The sequence below is a fragment of the Lagenorhynchus albirostris genome, chromosome 2 (assembly GCF_949774975.1).
Source record: "Lagenorhynchus albirostris chromosome 2, mLagAlb1.1, whole genome shotgun sequence".
Classification (NCBI taxonomy): Eukaryota; Metazoa; Chordata; class Mammalia; order Artiodactyla; family Delphinidae; genus Lagenorhynchus; species Lagenorhynchus albirostris.
The window spans coordinates 69390664-69401035 of record NC_083096.1 but is presented as its reverse complement, the minus strand read 5'-3'; positions in this window follow the sequence as shown (position 1 = coordinate 69401035).

The following is a 10372-nucleotide window of genomic DNA, read 5'->3' as shown; positions in this document are numbered from 1 at the left end:
TTATTTTTGTTTTTATTTTCATTACTATAGGAGGTGGATCAAAATAGATCTGGCTGCGATGTATGTCAGAGAATGTTCTGCCTAGGTTTTTCTCTAAAGTTTTATAGTATCCAGCCTTACATTTAGGTCTTTAATCCATTTTGAGTTTATTTTTGTGTATGGTGTTAGGAAGTGTTCTAATTTCATTCTTTTACATGTAGCTGTCCAGTTTTCCCAGCATGTTTCATTGATCTATATTTCTGGTTTTGTGCCAGTACAATACTTTTTTTTTTTTTTTTTTTTTTTTGCCGTACACGGACCTCTCACTGTTGTGGCCTCTCCCATTGTGGAACAACAGGCTCCGGACGCGCAGGCTCAGCGGCCATGGCTCACGGGCGCAGCCGCTCCGCGGTATGTGGGATCTTCCTGGACTTGGGCACGAACCCGTGTCCCCTGCATTGGCAGGCGGACTCTCAACCACTGTGCCACCAGGGAAGCCCTACCATACTGTTTTGATGACTATAGCTTTGTAGTATAGTCCAAAGTCAGGGAACCTGATTCCTCCAACTCTGGTGTTCTTTCTCAGGATTGCTTTGGCTATTCAGGGTCTTTTGTGTTTCCATACAAATTGTAAAATTTTTTGCTCTAATTCTGTGAAAAATGCCATTGGTAATTTGATAGGGATTGCATTGAATCTGTAGATTGCTTTGGATAGTATAGTCATTTTGACAATATTGATTCTTCTAATCCAAGAACATGGCATATCTCTGTTTGTGTCATCTTTGATCTTTCATCAGTATCTTATAATTTTCTGAATACAGATATTTTGCCACCTTAGGTAAGTTTATTCCTAGGTATTTTATTCTTTTTGATATGATGGTAAGTGAGGTTGTTTACTTAGTTTCTCTTTCTGATCTTTCATTGTTAGTGTTTAGGAATGCAAGAGATTTCTGTGTATTAATTTTGTATCCTGCATCTTTACCAAATTAACTGATGAGCTCTAGTAGCTTTCTGGTAGCATCTTCAGGTATAGTATACTTCAGTATAGTATAGTATCATGTCATCTGCAAACAGTGACAGTTTTACTTCTTCTCTTCCAATTTTGATTCCTTTTATTTCTTTTTCTTCTCTGAAAAAGTCCTAGCTGCAGCTAGGATTTCCAAAACTATGTTGAATAAAAGTGGCAAGAGTGGACATCCTTGTCTTGTGATCTTACAGGAAATGCTTTCAGTTTTTCACCATTGAGAATGATATTTGCTGTGGGTTTGTCATATATGGCCTTTATTATGTTGAGGTAGTTTCCGTCTATGCCCACTTTCTGGCAAGTTTTTGTCATAGGAGACACTTTCTTAAGCCAAGTGGCTTTTTCAGTAATCTTAGGTAGCTGAGTTTCAACTTCCCCAGAAGTGTGACTCCAAGTACAGCAAGTGGTGTTGGCTAGAGCACAGACACCTTCTTTCGGTCTAAAAGATAATCAAGGCCTATTCTATTACAAGAACAACTTTGGCCAGAGAGTCTACGGATTATTGTCAGGCAGCTATTGCTTTGCCAGTAGCTTCTGTGATAACTTTAAGAGTTGAGGAGAGGTTCCTGATCACAGCCTCATTTACACTTCCTGCTAATCAGGGAAGTAGCTATCTGCCACAGGAAGCAAATTTTGAAACAGGAATGCCTCCCGGTAATTCTCAATTGATCTGTAATTTTAGTTGAGAGGAGCAGCCCAACGTGAAGCGTTGGTTTGATTGTGGACAGTCAGAGACATAAAGAGTTAGCTCAGACCATAGTGTCCCACCATTTCCCAATTACTTAAACATTGAGCTTCCCATGCATGAAGGGGCACTATAAACCTGGGAGGAGCACAGATGGCACTACCAAAAGAGGTATTCCATGGTGGAGAATATTGGAATAGGAGTGCAGAGTGATCAGCCAGGCCCTGGAGGTCAGATGATTTATTATTTAAGAGTTAAGGGTCTGTAGACCGCACGGAGAGTATTGTTCTGATTTCTCTTTCTGTTAGTTGTTCTGATTTCTCTTTGTATTAGTTGTTAACTGGATGCAGAGAAATTGACTTACAGGGTCAAGGTTAGGAGTCTAACAGGATATAGAGGGTATTTCATTTGGTCCAGAGAAACTGAGGCATTGGAAATCAGGGAGACGTTTGTAACAGGCAGACTACAAAATCACCAGCATCATAGACCAACTGGGGTCTTTGGAGGCAAACCCAATAATCAAATAGGTCTTCCCCTTTGCAAAAGCCCCAGAAATACAGATAGTAGCATTATCTTTACAAGTGACGGAAAGAAAAAGAAGAGTGGTGAAGCAGGTACAAAGGGGAGAAGGTATTTCATGATGAGAGTGAAAGGACCAGGATTCTTGTTCCAAAGTCTCGGGTGGAAGCATTCTACTTCATGAAATCAGCAGCTTTTCATTCAAGTAAACTTGATTTTGAGCATTTGTACAGGAACACATGTCAGGTGGAGCCTTTTTCAGTTGTGAAATATGCATGCAAGATTAGATACCTTGTAATTTGGTAGCAGTGTCAGTGGTCAAGGATTCTTGGTAGAGTCCTTTCCATGAGTCTCACTTTTGCAAAAGCATTAGAGTAAAATAATAACTGTCTGTTAATGACAGAAGACTTAAAATGCCCATGGATAAAAATCTGATAATTCATTTGATAAGGAAATGTAGTTAATTCTGTGTTATACAATAAGTTAGGATGATAATTGGACACTGAGTGTATTGACACAATTCTAGAATCTTTAAACAATTTCTGGATTACCTGTATCAGTAACATATATCCATACACATATAACCTAAGAAGGTTTATCATCGCTTATTTGACAATGCTTCCCATGTAATTTAGCATACCAAATAAATCTAATTAGTTCAACATCTCTCCTTTACAAGCTGAGAGACAAATCCCTTGAGAATTCCAAGGGGGTCTCTGGGAAATCTCAGTGTTAACTCTGAGGTAAAAACTTCTGCATTTAGAATTTGATTTTGGGAACGTGTGAAAATGGCAAAACGTTTGAACATTTGACTAAATAGGATCACAGATCATTATGAAATAATAATTAATTATCTATTTAACTAAAGTGACAATAAAAGATTTTAAAGGCAAATGCAGAAGGTTGCATAGTTATGAACAAAACTTAGCTCTTTTAATATTGAGAAGACTGTGTTTTCTTAAGTAGTCAATGACCTGATAAAGGCAACATGAAGCACAGGAAATTATTTTGGTAAGATGAAAAATATTTGCTTTCCAGGTAGATTATCAGAAAAATTAAAAAAAAAAATAATAAACTTTCACAGCCTTTTATATTAAGAGCAGACCAATAGTACAATAAAAGTTTGTTTTTTTTAACAGACAGAAGACCAAGTCTAATTTTGCCCCAGGATACTTTTTGATATTAAAATTCATTTAAAAAAAAGTTAAATAGATCCATTCCGATCTTAGCCACACCTTCCTGCTTGACAACACCCAAAATTTCTTTTCCAAGAATCCTTTTCCACAAATATTCTCCAACTTTTTATATACATTCTAGTTTTGTCCTGTTTTTTCTTTTTTCTTTTTTTTTCCTCTTTCTCATTCTGAAATAAACATTTTACTTTAGGACAAAATTACTCCTTTTTCCCTAACAAAAACACATCTCCATGTCTTGCATAGAAATGTTTCCCTTATTATTTCTAGTAGTTTTATATTAATTATAATTCTTATCCTTAAGAATCCCTTGATTCCTAGTGAAAACTAAAAAGTAAGCAATTGTGGACTGTCACTTGCCAATTCTGTGGATTGGCAAATTTGCAAACACATTTCCTAATTTTGAGAAACATATTCTTCCTCATAGTACATTTTTTCAGTGTGACACAAATCATGTTTACTAAGAGATCAAAATATCTTTAGTTCCTCTGTAAAAGGAAGTCAAAAGTGGATAAACTTATGTTCAGTACTTAATGTTTCAGTATTTTATCTTACTTGGAAATGATCTAGATATTCAACAAATATCCATCATTTAAGTTACCTTAGTGTAACTTTAGGATTCAAATAACCAAAATAATTTTGGAAACTATTTTTAAGTAGATGTACCGTAACACATAAAAATTGTTGAAAAGTTCACTTACAAACTTGTATCGTATTTACATACATATATTTAATTTACTTGTTCTGAACATTTATGTTTAGATTCCTCATGACAAATTAAGAGACATTAAACAGCTAACCATTATCATAAGTTAGCTTTCTTGCTGACAAATTCTCTAACAGAGATAAAGTGAGCTTATTTGACTTTTAGTAAACCTAGGTAAAATAAAAGTATTGTATTTAATGCTGATAACTGAAGACATGCCTGTCTGAATTAAACCAACAAATTTAAACTAGCTTTATTTTACAGAAGCTTATCTTACATCATGTTACCTTGGCAAACATTTGCGTTAATTTCTGTATTACTGAGAATATAGTTGATTTATATAAATGCTTAAATTTCTTTAGGCCAATTAAGTAGAGCTTGTTACAACTTAATTTTGGCAGTATCACCTGAAGGTAGAAAAAAACCTACGTATGTATGTATTATAACATATATACATAGACATACATAAACATACAGACAGATGCAAACAGAAGTCTTACAACTTTCATTTTAAAATTTTAGCCATGAGACAGCTATGATAATACAAAACTCAGTGGTTTATAGAAGAACAGTTGGGTCAAAATTGTGTTTCTGACAGGTGGAATAAGTTAAAACTACCTGCTCAGATGGCTTAAATTTTTTACTAATATTTGTGAAGACTGAAAATTTTTCATGTATGTAGTTTCCAAATAGCCTTTCCTTTTTTTTTTTTCCTAGTAAGGATTACTTCTCTGAAGTTTGAATTTCAAAGAAATGGCACACGGAAAGAGTGCAAGTTCCTCCAAGAAGGACTTTTATTTTCTATATCTAGAATTTTATGATACCTACAAACTTTTTGAGATGAATGGGGAGGTTTGGGAATTGGTAAAAAGGATAGGTTGGCTTTACATTTTTTCTAGAGCTGCACTTCTGATCTTACAAGACAAGGACAGTTTTTTCCTAAATAATTAATTAATTAATTAATTTTTGGCTGTGTTGTGTCTTCCTTGCTGTGCGCGGACTCTCTCTAGTTGCGGTGAGCGGGGTCTACTCTTTGTTGCGGTGCGCGGGCTTCTCATTGTGGTGGCTTTTCTTGTTGTGGAGCACGGGCTCTAGGCACGCAGGCTTCAGTAGTTGTGGCATGAGGGCTCAGTAGTGGTGGCTCATGGGCTTAGTTACTCTGCAGCATGTGGGAGCTTCCCAGACGAGGGCTTGAACTTGTGTCCCCTGCATTGGCAGGCAGATTCTTAACCACTGCACCGCCAGGGAAGTCCCAGGACAGTTGTTTTTATTTCCTCAAAGAATTGGGTTGCAGCCTGAATGATCTCAAAGCGTTGACCCACCCATCCAACTATACATTATCTTCGTTTTGCTTCTTTATATCAGGGAAATCTTTAACTAAGATACAAATCAAAAGAACTCTATGTTCTATGTTTGTAGATTTTTTTTTTTTGGAGTATTTTCTTTCATTCAGCTTAGGGGAGAAGGCCTTAAAAAAAAGGTCCTATCAGGCTCTGAATATCAGTTTCCAATTTGACCGACTTCTGACCATAGAGCTACTTTAAAAAAATCCTTTCAAATATCTTGTCAGGTTTCAGCTGGGAAAAATAGTAAATATTTCTGGCAGTATTGAACAACCCCATGAACCCAAGGGTGTCCTGAAAGACGGTACAAAAGATACGAACCCTCCCAAGGTCCAGAGTGACTCGCAGAGATAGCCACGAGAAAGAAGACTTAGACAATTCCCCTGAGAGCTGGCAAAAGTCAGCAGAACCCCAGAAGCCAATGGGGTGCAACCCTGTTTTGTGCTGATCTCAGCCTATCAACAAACAGTGTTGTGGTTGGACCAGCTCTTGTGGTTCTTATAATGATTGCCAGATGCCCTTCAGCAATAACTATCGGGAAACTTTGAAAAAAACAGAGGCTCATCACTTATAACACCTGGAAATTACACAGCACACCTGGGGCCACACAGCAAGGTCATGGGGAGACAAAGACTGCACGTGGGCCTGGGGTTCTGCTTTTATTGGGGCTGAGGGTGGGTCCTAGGGTTTTGGGGGCTCACTCTTTATTGGTGAATTTAAAACATAAGAGCAGGAATTTAAAGGACAGGATGGAAAAAAACAAAAACCATGTAGACCAATTGGTCAGTTAATTAAGTCTACCAAAATCTCTAAAACAAAGGAGCCTCAGTGAGTGGAGGTGGCCTGGCTCTTTATCTACTTGTGTGGTTGGTACTGTGTTCAGCTGAGATAACCTTCTTTGAAAGGGCTGCCCCTTGAAATGGATGCCTTGGCAATCAAAGCTTAAGTCAGCCACTTGTATTGCAAAAAAGAAGAAAACTGTCAGGGCTTACACTACAAGCCCATGTTTCTGCCTGGCCATATTTTGGGGGCCCCAACCTGATGGTTGCCAAGTCAAGTTCTCAACACAAAATGAGACAAACAGAAGAAAATAGCTGTCCCTGGGAGAGAAGAATTGACAACCAATAGGTACCCCACGGCTTCCCTGGTGGCGCAGTGGTTGAGAGTCCACCTGCCGATGCAGGGGACACGGGTTCGTGCCCCGGTCCGAGAGGATCCCACGTGCCGCGAAGCGGCTGGGCCTGTGAGCCACGGCCGCTGAGCCTGTGCATCCGGAGCCTGTGCTCCGCAACGGGAGAGGCCACAACAGTGAGAGGCCCGCGTACCGCAAAAAAAAAAAAAAAAAAAAAAAAAGGTACTCCAAAACCAAAATCAAAAAAGCCTGAATTTGGAAAAGAAAGGACAACATGAAATTTTATTTTCCTCTCTTGACCAGGCACCACAGAGATCTGGGAGACCTGACTGTGGTAAGAATTCTCATCCTTCACAGCTTCTGCCAGTTTTTCCAGGATCCCTTCTGGAGGCTCTGGAGCATGAGGTATTTAGAGTGTAGCTCTGGTATCTATCAGAATTTAACAGGGGTTTCCGTTAATCGTAGTTTTAGTGTCCCCTTGGCTGCTTAAGGGAATAATTGGTATCAGTTTACCAGAGACTCCCTCAGAGTCTCACCAACCCTGAGAGGGGCCATTTGGTGACCTTCCTTTGAGAATAGATACGGGGTATCTGTGAGGCCACTAACTTGGCAGACTTTTGTTTACAGTTCTATAGCCTCTTCAGAGTGGAAAGGCAATTCAGACAGAGGATTAGCAGAATGTGGGTGCTCAGGTAAAGGAGGACAGAGGGGAGTAGTAGGGGTCACATCAGTCTTGTAGTCTTTTGTTTTAGGTACCTCTCGTGTCTTTACTTTCTCATTACCCTTTTGCGATGAATCTTTCAATGAAGCTCTCTGGGACTCTTGAAGCCTTTTGGAGGCATACCAATTAAAATAGGTATCCCATTCTGTTTGTTTGATTTGAGGACTCTTACTTTCAAGTGTACTGTTAAATGAGCCATCTTGTCTAACCGGAAGATTCCCTATAATGGCCGTTGTCATTCTAGGTTGTCTTAGCAAGATGTTGCCATTTTTGTAGATATCTATAGCTTCTTGGACCGCATTTATCAGACATAAAATAGGCAGGTGTGCCAGAAGGTGGCAGCTTAATTCTTTGATATTTGAGGGTCCCACTTCTGTAGCTAAGCCTTGGATCTCTTAGAGCCAAATTAATGCCTAATAGGGATGTGCCACCAGGTTGGGGATTATGTGGTGTTTTCTTTTGGGTTTTTTTTTTTTGTTTATTTTGTTGGCTGTGTTGGGTCTTCGTTGCTGCACGCGGGCTTTCTCTAGATGCAGCGAGCGGGGGCTGCTCTTTGTTGTGGTGCATGGGCTTCTCATTGTGGTGGCTTCTCTTGTTGCAGAGCACAGGCTCTAGGCGCATGACCTTCAGTAGTTGTGGCTTGAGGGCTTAGTTGCTCCACAGCATGTGGGATCTTTCCCGACCAGGGCTTGAACCTGTGTCCCCTGCATTGGCAGGCAGATTCTTAACCACTGCACCACCAGGGAAGTCCTGGGGAATGTGGTGTTTAACAGTGTACCTTGGGGACTTTCCTGTTGGTCCAGTGATTAAGAATCCGCCTTCCAATGCCGGGGACTTGGGTTCGATCCCTGGTCGGGGAACTAAGATCCCACGTGCCCTGGGGCAACTAAGCCCACGTGCTCCAACTACTGAGCCCCTGCACTCACCATAGCTACAAAGAAGTATGCACGCCGCAGTGAAGAGCCCGGTCACTGCAACAAAAGATCCTGTGGGTCACAACTATGACACGACGCAGCCAACAAATTAATTAATTAATTAATTAAAAACAAAAAGTGTACCTTGTTACATGGAAATTTTCATGAGGTTGGCATGTAACCTACTGTTGATCTAAACCATTCCTTGACCAACTTATCCTAGCCCAGCAGTCTGAGAGTGAGGTGGTGAGCGCTCTGACAGCATTTAAGTGTTTGATCTGTGGCTACCAGTTTTGCTGCTTTGGTTTTCAAGTTTCCCATAGTAGTAGATCTTTATTCCTTTAACAAGAATATCTGTTTATAGTAGCAGATGCTGTAATGTCTTCCAACAGTTTGACTTGCCTACTTAGATTTTGATGTGCTTTTGGTCAAAATAGTCCAAATGTATTGTCTTAATTTAATTCCCCAAGTCCCTCAGCAGTTCATGCTGTGGACTTACCTCAAGCTTTGTGAGTTTCCTAATGGCTGCCATCATGCTTTCTTTTGCTTCAGGGGCACCTATTATTTTCCCTCGTTTAAATAATTCTCCCTGGTTCAACCAGACTTACTGTTTCTGACTGCTTGAGCACTGTTCCTGAGATCTGTCAGTACCTCCTGAAGGTGCTTACACTGTAGCTGAGATTGGGCATAAACTCAAATGTTGTGGCCTACTAGGTCTCACCATGAAATATCTGAAGTCTCTCACACCCCAAATTTCCACCTAAAAGAATTAGAACAAACAAACTTGAGCTCCAAATGGGAACTAGGTGGAGCTCGATCCAAGAGAAATTACCAGAGATACTGGAGAGCAGCTGGAGAGGTAGCAAACTAAAGTGGCTCTGTAGGAACCTTCACCTTCATCTAGGAGCCAACCGGGAACCTTCAGTGGCTGTTTTCACATCACACCTCATTGACCATACAGGCTATATACCTTGCAAAGATTGCGGGTTCGCTTCCAGACCACAGTAATAAAGCCAATATTGCAATAAAATGAGACACACAAATGTTTTGGTTTCCCAGCACATATGAAAAGCTATGTTTACACGATACCATAGTCTATGAAGTGTACAACAGCATCATGTCTATAAAACAATATACACACCTTAATTTACGATGACCTTATTGCTGAAAATACCAAAACAATTTCAATAGTAACATCAAAGATCACTGATCACAGATCACCGTAATGGATGAAAAAGTTCAAAATATTATGAGAATTACCAATGTGTCACTTTGTAACACAGAGACACGAAGTGAGCCTAAAGCAGTTGGGAAAGATGGCACTGATAGACTTACTCAACGAGGGTTGCCACGAACCTTCAATTTGTAAAAAATGCAATACCTGCAAAGCGCAGTTAAGTTAGCACAATAAAATGAGATATGCCTGACCTGTCCAATGACAAAACTAAAGCAATTTAGTTACAAGATTCTTCAAGGGAAAACATGCCATGGATTGAGGTAGTACAGTTCCTCATAAGCAGTGGAGAACTCTTCCCCAGGGATTTGGGCAAGACCAGGTTTTATAGAGCTTTAGAAGAGGCAACGTGGAGACAGGGCATGACTGGCTAGGAGGTTGGGAATTTCCTTGTAAGGCTAACAGGTCCTGATTTCTAGAGTAAGGTAAGCTGAGTTGGAGGATTGTGATTGGTGTATGTTACGTCCCTGGACAGGTTTTTCCTGTTAAGTGCAGGCTGACTTAGGTTTAGATTTATGATGTGGTCTGGTCCACTGGGGTGGCTCCAATGTGTGGGTCCCATTATATAAATTAACCTTTAAAGTGTTATGTCAGCTCACTGGAGTCTTTTCAGTGGTTAAAGAAATTTTTTCACCTAAAAATCAGATAAGGGCTGGAGGTAGATTGGGTGTGGGAGGTGGGGTAGAACGGGGCCAGTAGAAAAGCCTTGGCCAGAGGAGTGGGGCTGTTGCGGTTTCTGAAGACCACAGAGTGTAAGAACAGGTTCCACAATGTCATTTCCTTGAATATTACAGCTTGCTTCCTCAGAGAGCTTTTGGGAGAGAGGCCCCAGCAAAGGACCCCAAGAGAGATCCCAGAGCAACTCATGTTCTGGGGATGTTGAGGGTGAACAAATGTCGATGAGGATGACAACAGAAAGCAA